Here is a 20,874-nt window from a genome sequence, read left to right as displayed (position 1 = left end):
AACAGAAGACGTTTCAGAGCGTTGTCTCAGTAACCGACCACCTAGGGCAACAGCATTCTTTTTTGTTTTTGTTTTTGTTTTTCTCATTTTGAAAGGAGCCACAGAATGCTTTGCAATGTTTTCATTTTCTATTTGTTCTTGAGAAGAAATCACTAAGACCCTAGCCTAATTATGTAGACTTATTATACTTGTATTTTTCTTCATTGGTTTTACCTGCTAAGTTATAAGTATTCTTGACACTGATATGACAGTGAACAAGAGAAACAAAAATCCGTGGTAATCATTTCACGATATGTACATATATCGAATTATTATTTTGTACATGTAAAACTAATATAATGGTATTTTCTTTGTGTGGTGAGTTGGGAACACAGGCCCTTTCCATCTTGAAATTGTATCATCCCCTAGGCCCTCAGAATCCTGTTCTGGGTTAGACAAAGGAAGAAAATGAAGAAGGCACACCTGTTCCTTTAAGCTTCTATCTGACAGTGGCACATGTCACCTCTGCTCTCATCCTTTTGGCAAGAATTTGGCCACTTGAGTCTGCCTGGCCACACTGGGAATTGGATGGGGATAGAAAACGAACCCCACGCCCTGGAAGGGGGAGCATGAGCTTTCGCAGGACGGGGAGTCATCTCTGCAAGACTCTCTAGGGAGATCTCAAAGACAAGCAGGAGCCAACCTTGTGGAGATCAGAAGAACGAAAGAACATTCCAGGCAGAGGGAAAGCTAAGGTAATATAGGCTGAAGGCCGGAAACAAAGTTGAGTGAGGAAGGGAAAGTGGCCAGTGTGGCCAGACAGGCTGTGGTGGGCTGTAGGTGGTGGGCGGGGGGACGCAGAAGGTGGTGATCATAGCAGACGAAGCAGGAAGTGAAGACAGGGCCACTTCATATCTGGGTTTTCTCAGGCTTGGATTCTGTGGAGTGTTGTTAACCTAGAAATAAAAGGCTAAAGTGAGAAGCACCAAGCGTTTATTTGAGATCAGAAAAGAATAGCTCTTCAGAAAGCACTGATTCAGACAGAAACCCATGGTGTGTTCCGATTAGGAGACAAAGGCAGGGGATATTTATGAGGAAAGGAAGGGGAACTATTACATAAGTAGAAGGAAGGCATTTCTATAGGTGCAGATAAGCTAACATAGTGACACTAACTCTGAACTATTTTGAATTTTCAGTCCGGTAGTCATGAGTCCAGGAGTCATAATATCTGCTTTCTTGTTGTTCTTGCAAACAGCTCTTTGGGACACAGTGTCGCTTCATGCCCAGTCCAAAGGTTATTTTGTCCTGTTAACACTCCAAAGGTTTGAGGTATAAGATGTGCCAGGTAGTTTCCCTGCCAGGGCAGCTATGACTCCATTTAAAGTGGTTCATTAATTTATTTTTTACTGTGCAATGGGAGGCCAGTGGGGGGCTTTAAGCAAGGGTGGTATAAAGGAGGGCAGTGGCGGTGGAGGCGCTGGGCTTGGCATGCACTGAGAATTTCCCGAGGAATGAGATGTGGGGATTGGAGGAAAGGGAGAAAGTAAGGATAACTCCTGGTTTCTGGCAGGAGGAAAATAAAAGGTGTGGTGAGAGCTCTTCGCTGAGGTGGGACATCATCGGCGGGGCGGCGGGAGTAGGTTTTGAGGGGAATCAATTTCCGCTTTGGATGTGAGATATTTAAGATGCACGGTATGTACGGGGAGTGATAACAATTGTGTGAGATCTTCCTATGTTCTAGGAGCAGTTGGGGACCCCTAATGCTACTTAGCTGTGTGTCCTTGAGTGAGTCATTTGAACTCTCTGTGGTTCTATTTTCCCATTTGTAAAATGTGGATAATAATAATAACAAAAAAAGTCTTATAGGCGTTGTTGGTGGGATTGCAAATTGGCGCAGCCACTATGGAAAACAGTATGGAGGGTCCTCAAAAATGAAAAATAGAACTACCTTATGATCCAGCAATTCTACTTCTGGGTATTTTTTCTGAAGAAAACCGAAACTCTAATTCAATAAGGTATATGAACCCTTATGTTCGTTACAATGTTATTTACAATAGCCAAGATATGGAAGTAACCTAGGTGCCCATCAGTAGACAACTGGATGTAGAAGATGTGGTACATGTGTACAATGGAATATTACCCAGCCATAGAAAGAATGAAGTCTTAACATTTGCAATAATAACATGGATGGACTCGAAGGGTTATTATGCTTAATGAATAAGTCAGACAGAGAAAGACAAATACCATGTGATCTCACTTACATGTGGAACTTAAAGAATAAGATAAATGAATAAACAAAACAGAAAGATTCATAGATATAGAGAACAAACTGATGGTTCCAGATGGTAAGGGGGCCGTGGGGGATGGGTGAAAAAAGCGAAGGAATTAAGAAGTACAAATTGGTCCTTACAAAATGGTCACAAGGATGTAGGGAATATAGTCAGTAATATTTTAATAACTATGTCTAGTGTCAGATGGGTACTAATCGAGGATCACTTCGTAAATTATATAAATATATCTAACGACTATGCTGTATGCACAAAACTAATATAAAACAATATTTAATGACAATTGTATTTGAAAAATAAAAAGTTAAAAAAATTAAAGGTATTAAAGAATGTCTCTTATAGATAGCTGAGAGGATTAACTAAGATAAGGTATGGAAAACAAGGACACTTAGCATAGTGTTGGCATATAGTAAGCACTGATAAATATTAGCTATTATTATTATTATTATTATTATTATTATTATTAGTGCTTGCTGTGTATCTGCATGTTTGTATGTATCTGACTCCGCCTGATTTTGCAAATTCATCCATTCTCACCCTGGGCTTGTACCCATGCGTGCCTCTGAGTACTACGTGCGTATGGGGGTACCCAGCATGCATTTTGATGGATCTAGATTATCTTTGTGCGAGGGGAGAGAGATTCGAGCTTCCTTCTGTGTGATGTGTGTGGCGGGTGTGAGTAAGTAGGGTGAACATGTGGGTGTGAGTTCTCTCTGGGTACATTTCTCGGGGAATGTAGAGTGGGTGAAATCAAAATCACTAGCAGCAGGTGGGAATGGCTGTATAACAAGGCAACGAATCCCCTGCAGGCACATCCCAAAGGTGTTCAGTCTGGCCAGGCTGATGGTATAAACTCGTTTGTACCCGCTAGTATGACTGTATTCCCAAAGCGAATTGTTATTTTAATGATGTGTTTTCAGGTGTTGAATACTCCTAATAAAAACAGCTGCTGTCTTTCAAACAAATGCATCTGCAGGCTTACGAGGCAGAATAAATCAGGAACAGCCTATGAATACTGACCGCGGGGTGACACCTTCTATCCCTGAAAGAACACCCCTCCTCGCTTACGGCAGGAGGCAAAGGTTAGGGCTGTGGTTCTGGATTCGGCCCCCCTGCATTTTCAGTTCTGGCTCCACTAATTTACCAACTATGTGATCTTGGGAAATTTACTTAAGCAATCTGTGCCTCCTTTCTTATTCGTGAAATGGAATGGGATTAATAGTACCTGCGCAAAGCCATGTGAGGATTAAGAGATAGATAATACGTGGAAAGAACTCAAAAAGGTCCCTGGCACACAGTTGCCAGTATTGTTGTTATTGTCAGTGTTATAATTACTTCTCACTGAGCTAGAGGAAGGGGCAGGGCGCGGGGCACTGCTAATGAAAATGGGGTACTCCTACGCATCAGCGAGACTAGCGAGAGGACGGCCAAGCAAGTGCGTCTGTAGCTGTCACCACTGCAGCCTGAGGAGGAAGCTGAGGGGCCCAGGGTCGGTTAGCACGGCTGGCTGCCTTCGCAGGGGCCTGAGTTTTAGCTGGGCCAGGTGGATGTGGGCAGAAGAGGAAGAGCCGCTGCTGAGAACACAGCTGGGCCGGAGGGCCAGTGCTCGGAGCTATTCGCTTCTTTGATGAGAGCGTTTTCCTGCGGCCGCCCTCAGCTGTCTGCAGCTGCAGGTCCTCCCTAGTGGGGACGCCAGCACACATTCTGCTCCTCCGTCCTCGCCCCTGCTTGCCAGGGTTGAGGGATCTTGCAGACGAGAACTGCCCGTGGCCTGCCTTCCCAGCTCCCATGCCCCTCCCTGTCTTGCAGGCAGTCGATGTCCCTTCCCAGCTACTTGGTTCACAGTCAGTCCAAGTAAAGCAACTGACTTCCTCATTTACACGTTTCCTTGCCCTGTTGCCCCCACACTCTGGTGGCCACCCCTGAGTAATAATGAGTTCCATTTATTGAAATGACTTTCTGGTGCCAGGCACTGTGCTAAAGGCTTTATCAGCACATCATTTAACGCTATCAGCATCCAGCATTACTGTCCCAGATAAGGGGATGGGTCCTTCAGCTACACATGAGCAGAGCAGGGAGTTGAAGCTCAGGTCTTCGTTGAGCTGGAGGCCCCTAGTCCTCAATCCTGCTCTGTCTTGCCTCCTTGAGCCAACAGAGGGACATTTCGCTCTCTTGCATGATTTTCAGCTGGGTCCCCTCTCACTATTGGCTTTCAGGAGAGTGAGTTTGCACTCAAGTCACTGATGCGGAATGGGCAGAAACAGTAGCAGGAATCCTTGGCAGGGCTTGCCACGCCTTGCGCCCCGGGCCCGGCTGTCTTCTCGAGCATCTCTCACCCTTTGCTCCCCAGCTTTGGTCTCCTTGGGGCAGCCAGTCACTTCCATTCCTCCATGTCTGTCCACTCAGCTCCCTTCTCCGGGAATGCCCTTCTCTTTTCTCAGGTTGGTGAAATCCTTCTCATCCCTTAAGGCCCTATTTAGAAGTCACTCTCTCTGTAAGAGGGCTGATGGGTACCTCTCTCCCTCACCCCACCTTTGACCAGGTGGTAAAGACCGACCTCAGTGTCATTGGATTCTGGCTCATGTAGACGTGTCCCTGCAAACACTGTCAGCTTGCCTTCCTGGTCCCTCAGGTGACTTACACATGGTCCTGTCATACGTTTTATTGTCTTCCTCGGTAGTGCTGTGAGTGCAGGGAACCATGTCTCTTTTATTGGCCATTGTCATACTCAGGGCCTGGCACAGAGCCTGACACCTAGAAGGCTCTCAGTAAATCTATGCTGAATGACGAGAGCCACCACCAAAAAGTGAAAAAGTCACTCAATCACTGAGTCATTTTGTTACAAAATATCATGAAATGGTATCAAGTAACTGTTCCTCTCCCCGTAAATTTTGAGGCGTTACCATTTCAATTAGGTAAAAGGCCATTGTCATTTAATGGAGACAGTTTGGTTCTGCAAGAATAGAGAAATATTTAGGACATTTTCCAATGCTAGTAATGTTGACTTTATTTTCAACATCATTTTGAGGAAAAATAATTCTAATCACCCAACATGCAATTTTAACACACCATATGTATGCTTTCCTTTGCATACAAAAATAGGAATCCATAAGCATCATCCTTGCATATTAGTTTTTGGCTTAGGATTATTGTTTTGCCGATTATTAGAAGTGACATTAAGCTTTATGATAGTCCAGCTGTGTGTACACTGAGGTTCATTCACCTCCATTTAGTGATATATCCTCCACCCCAGCTTTGTGAAAGAGGTGAACGACCATGCCTCTCAGTTGTAACTGCTATGACCCATGAACACCAAGAAACAGTGACACACACAGCTTGAAACCAGTCTTTAAATGATTCCTTATTGTCTATGGCCATGCTGCCCTGAACGTGCCTGGTCTTATCTGTTTTCAGAAGCTAAGTAGGGTCGGGCCTGGTTAGTACTTGGATGGGAGAGATCACCTAAGAATGCCAGGTGCCATGGGCATTTTCTTTTTTAAATGATTCCTTGTCTGTAGAAAAACAAGTTTTAAAAGCTCCTGGTGATCTCTGTGTAAAGTCCCTTCACTTCTCTGGGCCTCAGTTTCTTCATCTACAAAATGAGTGGTTCGGACTAGATTAGATGATTTCCAAAAACTCCTTCTGCCCTAAAATTCTGTTATGTAAGGCCTGGAATTTCAACATTGCCCACATTTTAAAGATGAAGAAAAAAGAATGCTCGAAGAATTAGGCATTAAGATTAGTTTGTCTCTCCCTGTTCTTGAAACGTATTTTTTATCGTGTGACACAAGTTCAAACTCTATCCTTTTTTGGTGCCTTCTCCCCCTATTTGTCCCACATTCATATATAACTTTCAAGTCATTGATTTTATGGTCATTTTCTGACATAAAAATATCTGTAAGTATCAATGCCACCCTCTGATGTAATAGAAAAGATGAAGATGGAAAAGCGTAATTTAGTATAAGAGAATACATATTTTAACATGAAATGGCTCAGACATGATTAGCAGACAGTGGAGTAGGCAGGGGCCTGCCTCTCCATGGAAAACGGCCATGAAGGCAAGGGCTGCCAGTGTAGACTGACATGAGTGTGCTGTGTCGATGGCTCAAACATCTGAGCAATATCGTTATCAGGGTTGTAATCTTATGAAATGGTGAATGAATCTCGGTGTCATTTAAGATGAAATCATAGATAATCTTCTGTCAGTTTACATGACAGTTACGTTCCTAGAAAATGAAATGTGTTTTTAACCCATGTAGAAAATACTTTGAGTTTACATGGAAAATGGGGTTAATTTCTAGGAAGGTTATTATAACGTTTTTCTCCCTGCCTCCACCCCATTGTATGACTGAGAGAACGTTTGGAAATCAGGTAGACCCCAAGACAGAGGTTCACTGTGTGGGACTGTTCTGTGTTGTAGGAAGTCTGGAATCCCTGGACCACCCCTGGTGGGTTCCACTGCTCTAAACCACTTCCTGTTTTCCGAAAGTTCGTGTACTTCCTTCCCTCCAGTCCTTCACCTATGCCTTGTCTAGCTTGATAGAGAATTCCCCTCATCTCTACCTGTGCATTCTTCAAGGCTCAGCTCAAATGTCTTCTGCACAAAGTTTTTCTTCATTGTGATGGTTCTGCATCAAACTCTAGTAGCCTTCAGACTCATATTCTGCCTCGAATATTTGTTGGTTATTTGTTTACAGAACGCATTTCCACTTCTCTTAACTCCTTGACTTTATGTTACAGATCATTTTATCTCCTATCTCTCCAAGGCATCTAGCACAGAACCTTTCACATAATAGGCAGCCAATAAATATTTATTAAACATAATTACTCCAAGTGACTCTAACAGAATCTTAATGTATTGGAGAGACTTAAACCATTAAAGCTTCTTTGCATAACTTGACTTTCTAAATTCTAATTTGCGTAAATTTCAACAGAAAGCATTGCTTTTGAAAAATAAAAGCAGGACAGTTATATTAAAATGCTCTTAGAATATTAGGTTGTTGATTATAATTTGGGATTACTACTACTATGTCGCTTCATCACAGTTTGAAAGTTGGTCCTCTCAAATTATTTCTTTTACCCTTTGCTGCTCCATGATAACTTAATTCTCCCTGGTAATCTCCAGAATCCAAAGTCTGAGGTCCAGTATTGTGGGTAGAGGAGTTTAAGATGGGTTATGTTAGGTTTAAGATGGGTAAGGACAGAAGAAGCTAGGCAGTAGGTGGGCAGTGCCATATGTGTGCACTGCTGGGCCACCCAGGGTGGTGGCTGTGACTCCTAAACTAGCACCTAATGTTAAGGGGCTGCAGAAAGTTTACAGAACACAGTAGCCTGACTTCTTTTTCTTCTCATCCAACTCCTTGTAACGTGATCTATTTTTGCATTTTGGAAAATAAGAGTAATGCTTTGGATCATACAAAATGTTTTTAATGTAAAATCCTGAAAATGGGTAGGAGACACTTGGTAGTAAGTACCATTATCCCTTTGGAGTTGAATATTCTGAGGCTGCTAATCACTCATCTATGTATGTCAAGCGTATACCCGCGAGTACCACCCATTGCCCCTAACCCCTGTGCTTCCCCGTCCCATTAACATATCACAGTAATAATGGAAACATTTTCACCTAATAAGAGCAAATTTCTATACTATAGATACTCAGCTCAAAACTGACATTCTTAACGAAGACTCAAATGTCTTGGTCTTTTCATTTCTTGTAGAAGTGCTCATTGCTTCCATCAGCTTAAAGCTGTGTATACGTGTACTAGATGGAAGTGAAGAATCGATTGACATTTATGGGATTTCCGGACAGAAGGTAAGTTCTTTTTGAAATAATGCCTATGTTATTACTATTTTATAAAAAAGAAAGCCCCATAAGTTAGAATGTACGTAACATTTTCCCATTGTACTGCATATCTATAGCTATAGCCAGCATTGCTTACAGTTATGGCTATATATTTTAAGAAACAAATATACAGCACTTCGAATGGGCCAGGTGCCATTTTAGGAACTTTAGAAATCTTAATGCATTCAATTCTCGCAATAACCCTATGAAAGAGAGACTGTGATCATCACCTCTGTTTACACAGAAAAGACGGAGCATGGAGATGACAGGTGGGTTGTCACAGGTAGACTCAGAATTCAGACATGGCAATCTGGTTTTAGAAACTGTAGCCTTTACCCCTGCATGGTTCCGCCCTCTTATTTTGTACTTTTATTAGGCGTTTGTTGGGCTGCTGTTATGTTCTTTACGTTGTGTATTTTGATCCCTCTCATCTAATGGTTTTGAAGTAATATTGCATCAACAGAAGCTGTAATACTTCTTAGTATCAGTCATTACTTTGTGCAACATTGTCTCTGAAACGTAAAATATATATGTAGTTAATTTATGTAAGTAATATATGTTTCTTATAGAAAATATGATAAAGAATAGAAAATTAAATACACTCACAGTCTCACCACTGTTAAACATTTCGGTGTATAGCCTGCTTTTTCCTATGGATGTCTACACACACACACACACACACACACACACACACTTATGTAAATGAAGTTACAAACTATACTATTTTATAGTCTGCTTTTTAATTTAATACCTGGCAACCACCAATGCATTCAACAAATAATTAAATTAGTGACCACTTACCTTGGGAAAAGCACTATAAGCAGAGACAGACATGGTCCCTGAAAAGAAATGGAGTTTTTGTTCCAGGAGGAAACGGCAGATATTGATGATATCAGCGCACAAGTGTAACATTGCAGCTGTGATGAGGGCTGCCCAAGATCAGCATGCAGTGTTGTGAGAGCCTCTCATGAAGGGATTTGTCCTTGGGGAAGGCTTCTGGGAGGAGGAGGAGCCGGGAGAGCTGCAGGAGGACGGGGGGCCACGCAGGAAGCTCCCCGAAGCCGCTCGGTGCTGCGGCTATGAGGCCGCCTCTGGAGCCAGACCCTCGGTTTGAATCCCAGCTCTGCTGCTCGCTGTCAGGGTGAATCAGATAAGATGTTTAGCCCCTCTGCGCTTCAGTTTCCTCCTCTGCCTTTCTAGAGGGTTATTAGGAAGACTGAATTCATGTATTAACATTACACCCGGGATTGAATTTATAGAGGGAAGACTGAACGATGGAGTGGAGAAGCCAATGCTGCTGATATTATTACATTTCCTGAGAGAAGGAGACGCGCCGTGCTGCACAGGGCCCCAGGGGAAGTACCGGGGTGGTCAGGAGGCAGGCGACAGGAGGCAGAGGAAAGCGGAGGCCAAAGCCTTTGCTGGGGCTTCCATGGGAAAGGCAAGGCAGGGCAAAGTAAGCAGTTTAGGATCGGGTGGCGTGAGAGATTCTGATGGCTTTGTGGCATAGGGGCCATCCCTCCCTGCCTGGTACCTGGCTCTGGGATGATTTCGGGCAGGGAAAATCCTGGTTTGGTGAGCGAGAGATAAGAAGGTGGGTGGGGCACGGCCTTGGACGGGCTGGTGCGCACATGACAAGCATGAGCCAGGCAAGCTGTCCACCACCCCGAGGAATTAGCTGGCCTTGGGAGGAGCAGTCTCTCCCCAGATCCGTAAGGCCTCCCAACAGATGTCAAAACATCAGGAGACACAGAAAATAAAAAAACCGCAACTAATACAGTTATTACTCGAAGACACACTCGACGCAGTGCCTGGCTCAGAGGAAGCAGTCCGTATATAATACTATTATTAGGCAAATGAGTGGAAAAGGCTGTTAAAAATCTCTAGAAAGATCTTATTAGTAGTTTATTTTATTCCAAAATAAAACCATTTAACTTAGGAGAGAGCGTTGCTGCGCAAAGTGACAATACCTCAGCATGAAACGATGTCGTCTTCCACTGGATGGTTCCGTTTGCATATCGCTGTAGTCCATTTTTCAGAAGTCTGTGCTTTTGTTGAAGTACTTGCTTGTAGTAACGTCTTTTTAGAGTCTACATTTGTACTAGCAAATTCATATCAGGGGAGTAAGTCACATATGGTTCTATGGAGTGCGAATTGGTATTTTCTTGTCATATTGCTGACTGTCCAAGTGGCTGTTAATATCCATTACCCCAACTTTACCCTATGTACTTGCCTCCTAAGTCCCACCAATCTAAGTGTAAAGACCACCAGTCAAGTAGTTTTAAAGTCTTTAAAGTTTTAAAATGTCTTTGACTCTCTCCACCAGGCAGAGGATTTTTCTTGGCTGCCATGCTCGCTGTCTCCTCATCACGAGTTCACCATGAGCCCTTCTCCTCTAGCCAGTCCCGCAAGTCACCGTGTGCCCGCCCGGATGGGAGGACTGTGGAACTCATTAGCATAGGAGATGGAGAAGCGAAACGAAGCATCTTGAGGCAGTATCTCTTCATTCCCATCCAAGACCACTTTCGACAGGACAGACAGAGTTTGAGGGGGGTGGGGGGAAACAACTTGAATTCTTTAAAACTCAAATCCTGGCAAATGAATTGAAAGAATAGAGAATCTACCAGAATGAATTTCAGTGTCTGAAGGAATAGCTGGAGGTGTCTCTCTTCAGGAGCTCTGGGAATTGATTCCGAAATGCTGGACTGAAGACTATAGTTGGACTTTTAAACAGAAGAAGGCAAATTCAGGCACTGTGGCTTCAGGAGAAGGTAGGCCTTGGCCAAGACTGACACCTTAGTATGAGTCCACAGGGAGAGAGATACGTGGTAGACCCCCCGACCCAGGGAGGAGGGTCTAGGAATAGGGTTGTCAAAGAAAATATAGGATGCCTCATTAAATACGAATTTCAGGTAACAAATAATTTTTCAGTATATAAGCTCATCCCAGATATTACATGAGACATACTAACAATTATTTGAATTAAAGATAAACAAATAATTTTCAGTATAAGTATATCCTAAATATTGCATGGGACATACTTAATACTAATAATGAATTTGCCGTTTATATGAATTTCGGATTTCACTGGACACTCTGTATTTTTATTTGCCAAACCTGGCGCCCTGCCTGCGGAGCCCTGTGTGTTGACTGTAAGGAGAACTGTCTTAGGCACAGATTTTAGTTACATTTTTTCAGGGTTCTAAGAAATGGGCCTTTATTATTTCTATAACTCATTTAATCTCTCTTTTGAGCCTTCAGTCTAGCCGATAGGAGAAAAAGTCCAGGTAATTCAGGTCAATTCCATCAATTTAGTTTGTTTTCAGTCAATTTAGGATTTTTTTTTTTTTTAGTCAAGCAAGGATTTGTGTCCTTCCAGTGTCTCTCCTTTGGGACGAGCTTCGATCCAAGGCGCCGGGTGTCCTCGGTCGTCATTCGTCCCTGCCGTCTTCCGCCGAGGTGGTCATGGCCCCAGATGGTACAACGACACTGATATCTCGCCATTTTTGGCATCCTCTGGCATGACCATGTTTCCGTCTGTTCTTGGGTTGTTCGTCTGCTGCCCCATTCCCTCGCCGTCACGCGAGGAGGCCCCTCTCCTCAGCTAACTTCCTAGTGCTTCTCGACCCTGTCGTCTTGCAGATGCTCAGCGTTCCTGAACGGAGAATGTCTGCTCCCTGCACTACTTGGAGGCCCAGGTCCTCTTGTCTCCCCCCTACCTCCCAGAGCCATTTCTTCTCTCTGGTTTTTCTAGGCTCCTGACAGAAAGCGGAGCTCAGGTCCTCCAGACTGTTGGGCCCCCAGGTGCATCCTGAGGGTCACCCCGGCCCTGCTCAAAGCTAGCTCGGCTTCAGGGAAGGGCACAGGCCCTACTCAGACACCCACCTGAGCAGCTCCCTCCCTCTCTTCTCTCACTCCTACACCTTTCTCAGTTCAGCAACATCTCTTTTCTTCCTGGGTGTGAAAAAAAAAAATCTTCTTTAGATCATCCTATAATTGTCTGAATCTGTTGTTTGTGGGGGAAAAAAAAAATTATTCCACGAGTTGGCCAGGACTTTGTCTTTTGATATCCAACAATGAGGCTTTTGAGAGGCAAAGTTTGTTTTCATGAGTCACTATCTCTGCTATGAGTTTTAAAATTCAGGAGCCTCTTTTGAAACGTGAGGTTTTTCTCTCTTTGTATCTGCTGTGACCTTCTCATAAGGGCAGTGAATTTAGAAGGGAGCAAGGATGGGAACATGGGAGTGGGGAGCAGCAGCAAATACTTGGAATGAAAGACATATTGCGTGCTACTGCAACGTGTTGTCCTCCCCCAATTTTTGCTCTAGACTTTGCATTTCTGCAAAGAAAATCGACCTCATATTTAACGTACCTTCCCACACCTGCAAGGAGGTGGAAACAAGGTCTCTGTGTCCACAGAACAGTCATTCAGACACAGTGGCCCATGGCCGTGCCCATGGCTAGCTCTACAACTCCAAGATTGTGCAGGAAAGCCTAGGCCCTCCCTTGGGATTGTCCTTTTCCCAGGTGGCTTTCCGCCTCCTAGCACTGCCCACTGACCCCCAACTCAGGCCCCGGGAGCTCAGCCACAAGTATAGGAGGATTTTGGTCAAACTGGGGTAAACCTCAGAGGAAGCTTGTACAACTAGGGCTGAACAGCTGCTTCCGCTTCACGACTGCAGATATTTTGGGCTTGTTCCCCAGCCCTTGCTTGGGAAATCAATTTGGAATGGGAGACCTTGTCCTCATTTTAATGGTCTTACGGATCTCTTTACAGCTGGTCGCTCACAAAGCCAGCAGGAATTCCAGCTGTGGTGGGACAATCTGAGGGTCAGGTGAAGAATGAATGAATGAATAGGTGCCTGGGAATGTGCGGCAGGACAGCAGTCACACGGAAGGACTCTCACACCCAGAAATGCGGATATGATGTTTGGAGATCTTAATAAAGACTTGCCATCTGCAAGCTGAAGGCTCATGAAAAAGCCGGTAGTGCAGTTGCAGTCTAAGTGCAAAAGCCGGAGAACCAGGGAGGCCAATGCTTCAAATCCATGCCAAGGCCTCAGGGTCCGAGAACCGGAAGTGCTGGGAAGATGGATGTTCCAGCTCAAACACTGAGCAAATTGACCTCTCCTCTGCCTTTTTTTTTTTTTTTTTTTCCTATTTGGGCTTTCAACAGCTTAGATGATGTCAAGAGCATTGGTGAAGGTGCCCCTCTTTATTCAGTCTACAGATTTAAATGCTAATTTCTTCCAGGAGCACCGTCACAGACACGCTCAGAAATAACATCTTAGGAGCTGTCTGGGCATCCCGCATCTCGGTCAAGTTGACAACTTGAAATTAACATCACAGGGATTTTTATATCCTCCTCAGGAGATTATTTTGTAAAAGGATAAAATTAAACACAGTGTCTTATATTAAACTATTTGTTACACTTTAGGCATTGTGTTTACTACTCCAGATCTTGGACTCCAGGTGCTATTTGTCCCAGTTCTCTTTTTTTTCTCATTTCCCACCCTAGTTTCCCAGTACATGAATCACAGAATGCCTGTGCTACGCACAGTGGGGGAGGGGAGTTATTTGTTTTTGTTTTTTCAAACCTTCCGTGGTCCCTTAAGCCCTGCACGTGCCACCTGGGCAAATCTGCACATTTTAGACCAGCTAGCAGAGTCTCCCTGCATGGGTAGATAACTTGGAAATCAATTCGGTAGAAATGCAGAATGGCTAGTTGAACAACGGGCTCCCCTTTCATTATAGTTCTTATGAAAAGCTGGGCTTAATGTGCTGTCCAGCTTTGGATCCCATTCATCTTGCAAGAAAAAGTGTCAAGCAGAAAATTAAAAATACTTTTATTTCCGTCTTCAAGGCTAGATTATCTCCAAGATTTAATGAAGCAAAACCACTTTGTTTTGGGGACGCTTGCATCCAGGTAGTATGCTATGTGGGAAACATTTCTCTTTGGAAGTGAGAGTACAGCATTCTTCGCTCAGTAGCCAGTTTCCCATTAGTTTGCTTAGCTGCTCCTGGGCTTATATGAGAACCCAGGCAGGCAGTGGATGAACTTCTCCAAAATGCATGCCTTCAAATATCTGAAAGTGCTTATTTAAGCAGTAACCATGGTGTATATTTAAAATAGAAAAGTAGGCCACAAATATCTCCTTGAGGGCGGAGGAAGACTCAGTATGAAAAATCAACATTTACTCACAAGCTTCTCAAAATCTAGGTCAGTGATCGTACTTGTAACGAATTCTTTGATAAATTTAGACTGATAAGAAGATACGTTGTTAATATTTCAGCGTTTTTTTCAAGCCGCCCTGACTTCTCTTGTCTCTCATAATGGTCACAGAGCTGTTAGCTGTTTGCTGTCGTGTTTTTATATGCTAAAGTCAGATGCATTCAACCGCAACTGATTTTTAAATAGGTGTGTAATCGCCCCTGTCCGAGAAAGCCCCTCCACATACCTTTCAGAACCCAATGAATCACAAGAAAACACTGTCACCGAATCTTGGTCGGTTCCTTCCCGTGGCAAACTGCTTTCTGGCGAGTGTACCAGATGCTACGTGGCGTCTGAAAATGAGCGGCTGTTGTGGAGACTCTTGCAACTTCCTCTCATCTCCTAGGTAAGTCACGTCGGCTTTGTACTGTGTTTGGAAGATTTAGCTTTTCCTTTTGCTTGTGCTGCATTTAATCACCTTGGTTCCCTGAAACAAGACACATTTATTCATTCAACTATTCATTCATTCATTCATTCATTCATTCAGAAAGGACCATCATTTGGCGTCAACTTCTATGGCTGAGAGATCCCCAGGGTTGCTCCATTTAATATTCTGGCTCTGCAGAATGTTCTGTTCCCTTCTTGGCTCCCTGTGGATTCCTCTCAGAGTTAAGAGGCATTCGGGAGAGAGGAGGACTAGTACTTGGGAAGGGACTGGCCATGTTCCCCTGCTTCCTTTCCCTCCACCCTCTGCCTTCCTTCCTCTTCCCCTTCCTGCTTGTCCTTGTATGCTTTCCTTCAGCAGGCCTCTATCATGGACCCACTGTGGTAAGCCCTGGGGACACAGGAGGACCGAGATACAGCCCCCAGCCCGGAGGTGCTTTCCATCCAGTGGGAAGGATGTGCAGCCGGAGAATGCTGCGCACGGTGGGAACGTGTGTGCACCGCCTCGCTAGAGCAGCCACACAGCTGTGCAAGCTGGGAGGAGGGCAGGCCTTGCCCTGCCTGGCAGATTCCGGGACCCTGCCCGGAGGAGAGGGCCTTCCAGATAGATGAGTGTACTGGCTTTGACTGCTGAACGGTGGCAGGCTCGTAATTATCTGGGGACCTACCAAAGTCATTTAGTTAAGAAGTTTATGACTAGGCTAATGGAATGTGATAACTAGAAGCCTGGCTTCCTTCAAGGCATAAAATCCTAGAAGGACTTACGTTAATAGATTTTGTTACAGGTATCACGGATTTTATATCAGAGATGCAAAGCCCGAGCTTCTGGACAAGGCTGCACTTCTTCCACTACTGGAATGTATTATTGGAAGCCGGATATGGCCCCACAGGGGCCTATTCGCGCTCAGTGGTCAAGATTAAAAAAGATAAGTTCCATAAAATGAGAAGAGATACACACTCTCAGGTATAGTGACTGGCGATGTTCCATAGTTCTTTTAGCTGGGATATGGAGTAGCCAAGAATTACTGTTTCCTCATGTAATTCTGATCAACCCAACAGACCTCTCTGAGTATGCCTCCCCACAACTTAAGCTGACAATTTCCGAAGGTAAGAAATTGGGAAAAAGCGTGAACTTTAAAGTGGCTCTTCTTCATCATCTTGCCGTGGCTGTTTTCCAGGGCTCTGTCTTTAGCATTTCTTCCTGTCTATGCTTTCTCATGGCGTCAGCCACACCCCTGGCATCTTCCTTCTTTATCTGTATTTCTAGCCTGCGCCTGCATTTGGAGTGTTAGGGTACACACCCCACTTCCTGAAAGCTTCTCATAGTATTATTGCTTCATCCACAGCTTTCCTGAGTGACCAGGTGACAGTTCAAATGAAGTAGATGCAAAACCTGAATGATTTCAGGTTCTCCCCCCCAAACTTTTTTTCTTTCTACATTCCCTTAATCTGCTGACAGTGCCAGTAACTTCCTCCATCACGCAGAGTTGGAAACGTGTAATTACTATGTGTGTGTGTGTGTGGGGGGGGGGTGGCCTCAGTCCAAACCGTGAGCACTCTTTTTCCATATTCTGCCTAATGACTGGGGTTTGGACAGCACTTTGGTTAGAATTTCCTCCCTGTGTTCTCCATACGTGTCCCCTTTGCCTGTCTCTCTCTCTCTCTCCCCCTCATCTCTCTTTGATCCTGTATTTCCTGGCTTATTAAACAGAAATAACCTTCATTCATTCTTCCAACAAGTAGTAGCTACATGCCTTCCCTGGATCACGGGCTCACGGGGCACTGCTGACAGAGCAGTGAACTAGGCAGACAGAATCCCTGACTTCGCGGGGTTCGCAGTCTAGTGACCGTGATAACAGAGCATTTGTCAGGGGCCAGGCTCTAATTCAAGTACTTTATATGTATTATTTTGTTTAATTCTCATAAAACCTATATAATACTATTATTATCTTGATTGAAATTAAGGAAACTGAGTCTCAGAGAGGTGAGGGGAGTTGCTCAAGGTCTCCCAGATCGTTAGGGATGGGTTTGGGCTCCTCGCACCTCCATCCCTTTTGGTCCTTTTACATGCAGCCTTTCTCTTTATTTTTATTACCATGTGTGACTTACATAATGTTGGAATTGGTCTGACCCACTGATCCTCCATGTGGAAGGACCCAAGCGAGACTTGTGAAGATACCAATGTGTTGAATACAGCCAGGCTTCATCTGGAATTGTGTCAGTGCTTAGGGATGTGGGACAGAGGAAGGAGATCGTGGGGTGGGGGTATTTTTGTATGTCAGAGGAAGCTGGCAGCTTACCAGAAGGAGATTAAATCTCCAGGGTAGCCTGAAAGTCCCTCTTATAATGCCACAACCTCTGTCATAACAGGATTATGTCATAACATGATGGAAGGGGCTGGGGGCTGGGGGCTGGAAAGTGGGAGGAAATCACCCACTATTTCAGTGCGTAAAATGTCAGGATTTTCTCTATGTAAATGAGGCTAGTTCAGAATGTGTCCCTTTGAATTAGGGTGGAGATGTCCACAGGGCTGTGCTGGTGATGCCGTAGCATGTTGCCTGTCGCCATTGACCAAAACAGGAATCACTAACGAAGGAGCAGGTTTGGGAGCAGACGCCATGCTGAGTCTGGAGTGAATGTAGAATGCGGCAAGGAGACATTCTCTGGGCTCAGAGAAAGAGAACTGGGCCAGGGATTTGTGCATATTGTGGGGACTAAAGCCAGAAGAGGGAATGGGAGCATCCAGGGACAGGAAGAAGTGAGATGGGCCTAGGACAGAGCTCTGAGGGGTGAGCAGAGGAGAGTGCAGAAAGAGGAAGAGAAGGGGGACTCAGAAAGGTAGGAGGAAGCCAGGAGAATAAGGAATTAGAAATTATAAAAGTGAGAATGGATGTCAATTTAATGCATTTAATTAATGCATTATGTCTGCCATTCCATTTTAAATGATGTTCTAATCTGTGTCGTGTTGAAACCCTTCTCTCACAGCCCTACATTTTTAGCAAAAGTCTGTTATAAATTGTTGGGGGTATGAAGGAAGATCTACAGTGTTCCACATTTAAGGCAGTGTGAGCGAGAGAGGGGACTGCCGGCAGCCCCTGGAAGCCACCACTGGAAGTGTAAGCCCAGGTAGGACAGGGGGCCCAGGTGGGAGCAGGAGTCTAGGGAGGAGAGCACAGGTAGACCCAAGCATCACTGGAAGCGGGACCGGCCCGGCTCGGAAGTGAATGTCGGACAAATTCCTTTCCCCAGATCCAACAGTGGGAAGAGGCTTGAGGAGGGGCGGGCCAGATCCCGCTGTTGGGTGCAGAGCAGCTTTCTAGGCAGGCATGCTTCAAAGCAGAAGGAAAGCCCCGATTTATGGGGATAGTGGGAGCATCTTCCCAACCACAGTGCCTAGACTCCCTCCCCACTCAGGAGATGGTTAAGAATGCCCTTTGGAGGCTCATTCTTCATTATCCCCATGCAGTTCTGAAAGGTAAGTTGGCTGCTGACACTTTTGACCCCTGCCTCCTTCTGGAAAGGTAGTGAGAGTTTTTCCAAGGATGCCCAGTCTGTTTAGTTTGATGGCAGCGTGGAGGAGAATCTGAGGTAGCTTCCGCTGCACGAAGCTGGTGGTCCAGGATGGAGCACACGCCCAGCTCCTCGGTTCCTTCCTCCGGACTGTGTGGTTTGCCTCCCCCTGGTGGCTGCGATGAGAGCAAGCAGCCTAACTTCTTGGGGTGATGGAATAATGCACAGTTTGAGAGAGTCTGGAACTCCTTTCTCCCCGCTGCTTCCTGGAGCCAGAACTTGCCCATCCGTGTGGGACGCATCTGAGGAAACTGTATCTCTGATTGATGGTCAGTATGGAGATCTAGAGGACGACCTCTATGGCCAAATCAGTTTTAATACATTGTCTATGACACGGTACTCTTGTTTTTGGCTAGAGCCCTGGGTCATATCAAAGTGAAGAAAACCCATTTTTGGCTGTAGTTATTTTGGGGGCAATGTCAACGATGAGAATGGACAGACTAAGAGCAGATCTGGTACAAGGATGGGTCCCAGCATGGCTCCATCTTGACAGATGGCTAGCCAGCTGCTCTCCAGCCAATGTGGTGGGGTAGAGAGAATCATCTTGTTTTTCAGGGGCAGACTTATTATATGCAAATGATAAATGCATTACATTACAGGATCTTGTCAGAAGGTTCTAGCAAATGGGGCAATACTAGGTTTTCATGACTAATGTTCGAAGCTGTACCTCTGATACCTTCATAAATTTCTAAATATTTGGAGTAAAAGGAACAAAATGATTTATTGATTTTTTTTAAATAGCTCTACAGAAAGATGAAAAGACAAAATTCACAGTGGCCACAGAAAATATGAAATAACTAAGAATAAATTTAACAAGAAGTGCGCAGGATCTTTATTTTTATAAAATCTTCAGAATTATAGAAAATAAGCTTTCAGTATACAGAGACAATCATTCTTGGATGAGGCAACTTAATGTTGTCAAGCTATTTGTTCTTCCCCAATCAATTTATAGACATAAGATGATTCTAAGTCTGTCTAAATAATCACATGAAGTTTCTATATATAAAACAAAACAAAATAACACAAAACAGCTGAAAAAATTAGAAACAAAAGACAAGTGAGCAATTGGGGGAATATTTGTAATATACACAGCAAATAAAGGATTAATACTTCTAATATGTAAGATGCTCTTAGAATCAATAACAAAATGATGAACACTTCCATAAAAATGTAAGATCGTGAGTAGGCCATCCAAAGAACATTTTCAATCTTTGTCTGACTTCTTAACATCAGTGGATATTTTTGACCTTGACCTCCTCTTCCAAATACTTCCGACTCTTGGCTTTGCCGACACATACTCCCCTGATTCATCTTCCATTTCTCTAGCTGCTCCTTATCTGTCTCTTTTGTTAGTTCTGTCTCTTCTACCTGGCTTCTAAGTGTTAGGGTTCTACAAGGCTCGTCTCCTCTCATGCTTTAATTTCACCTTAAGCATGTGATCTGTGTCCATGGCTTCAGTAATTAATTGTCCATGTGCACATGATTCATACATTTATTTCTCTAGCTGCCCTCACCCTCTGAGCCCCAGATCCATATATCCAACTGCCTATTTAACTCTCCACTTGGATGATAGCTCCAAAGCTCCTCAAACCCAACACATGTGAAACTGAACTCACGAACATCTCTCCAAAATCAGTTTCTCTTCCAGGGACCGTCTCTTAAGCTACCACCTTGGATCCTTGACACTTTTCTCCCCTTTACTCCCTTCCCCAATCTACTTTATTACTGAGCCTCGACATTTTTTACTGCCTAAACATTTCTCAAACTTGTCCACCTCAACTACCACTGTCCTCTCTAAGCTGTCAGGACTGCTGTATACAGTTGTGAAGATTACTCATAGGCATTTAAGGTTCTCCTGTATCTTCTCTGATACCCCATTTCTTCATGTTGCTGAATACTATTCTATTGTATGAATATGCCGCAGTTTATTCATCTGTGGAAGGACGTTTGGTTGCTTCTAGCTTTTGGTGATTATGAATAAAGCTGCTATAAATATTTACATGCAAAATTTTATATGTACATAAGTTTTTAAATCAGTTTGGGTGAATACCTAGGAGCATGACTGCTAGATAGTGTAAGACTATGTTTAGCTTTGTAAGAAACAGCCAAACTGTCTTCCAAAGGGGCTGAACCACCTTGCATTCCCATCAGCAAAAAATGATAGTTCCTGTTGTTCTGCGTCTTCACTAGCATTTGGTTTTTTGTCAGTTTAAAAAAATTTTTTAGCCATTCTAATAGATGTGTAGTGGTATCTTATAGTTGTTTTAATTTACAATTCCATAATGACAACTGATGTTGAGCATCTTTACATATATTATTGTCACTTTTTAAAAGTCCTTTGTATATTTCAGATAGAAGTCATTTATCACATATATACTTTACAAACATTTTCTTCTAGTCTGTGTTTTGTCTTTTCATTCTCTTAATAGTTGCCTTTCATAGAGCAGATGTTTTTAATTTTAATAAAGTCTAAATTTATTAGAAGTTAGACTTTCATGGATTACGTTTTCAATGTATTTAATAACTCATTGCCAAATCTA

General features: G+C 43.8%; 1 long non-coding RNA gene across 4 annotated transcripts in view; it reads left to right on the top strand.

Annotated features, from left to right (window-relative positions):
• LOC107501147 overlaps window positions 1-20,605 on the top strand; it is a 34,445-nt gene extending 13,840 nt beyond the window's left edge. For 2 of the 4 annotated variants that reach the window (XR_004955784.1, XR_004955783.1), the window contains exons 3-5: window positions 7,985-8,079; window positions 10,436-10,880; window positions 11,463-20,604. This is a non-coding gene — a long non-coding RNA (uncharacterized LOC107501147). Of the gene's footprint in view, window positions 1-7,984; window positions 8,080-10,435; window positions 10,881-11,462 lie in introns of all 4 variants that reach the window. The other 2 variants (XR_004955786.1, XR_004955785.1) reach the window with 2 other exon arrangements.
• The last annotated feature ends 269 nt before the right edge of the window (window positions 20,606-20,874 follow it).

The sequence above is a fragment of the Rousettus aegyptiacus genome, unplaced genomic scaffold (genome assembly GCF_014176215.1).
Source record: "Rousettus aegyptiacus isolate mRouAeg1 unplaced genomic scaffold, mRouAeg1.p scaffold_m13_p_2, whole genome shotgun sequence".
Classification (NCBI taxonomy): domain Eukaryota; kingdom Metazoa; phylum Chordata; class Mammalia; order Chiroptera; family Pteropodidae; genus Rousettus; species Rousettus aegyptiacus.
This window is presented reverse-complemented; position numbering and strand designations above follow the sequence as displayed.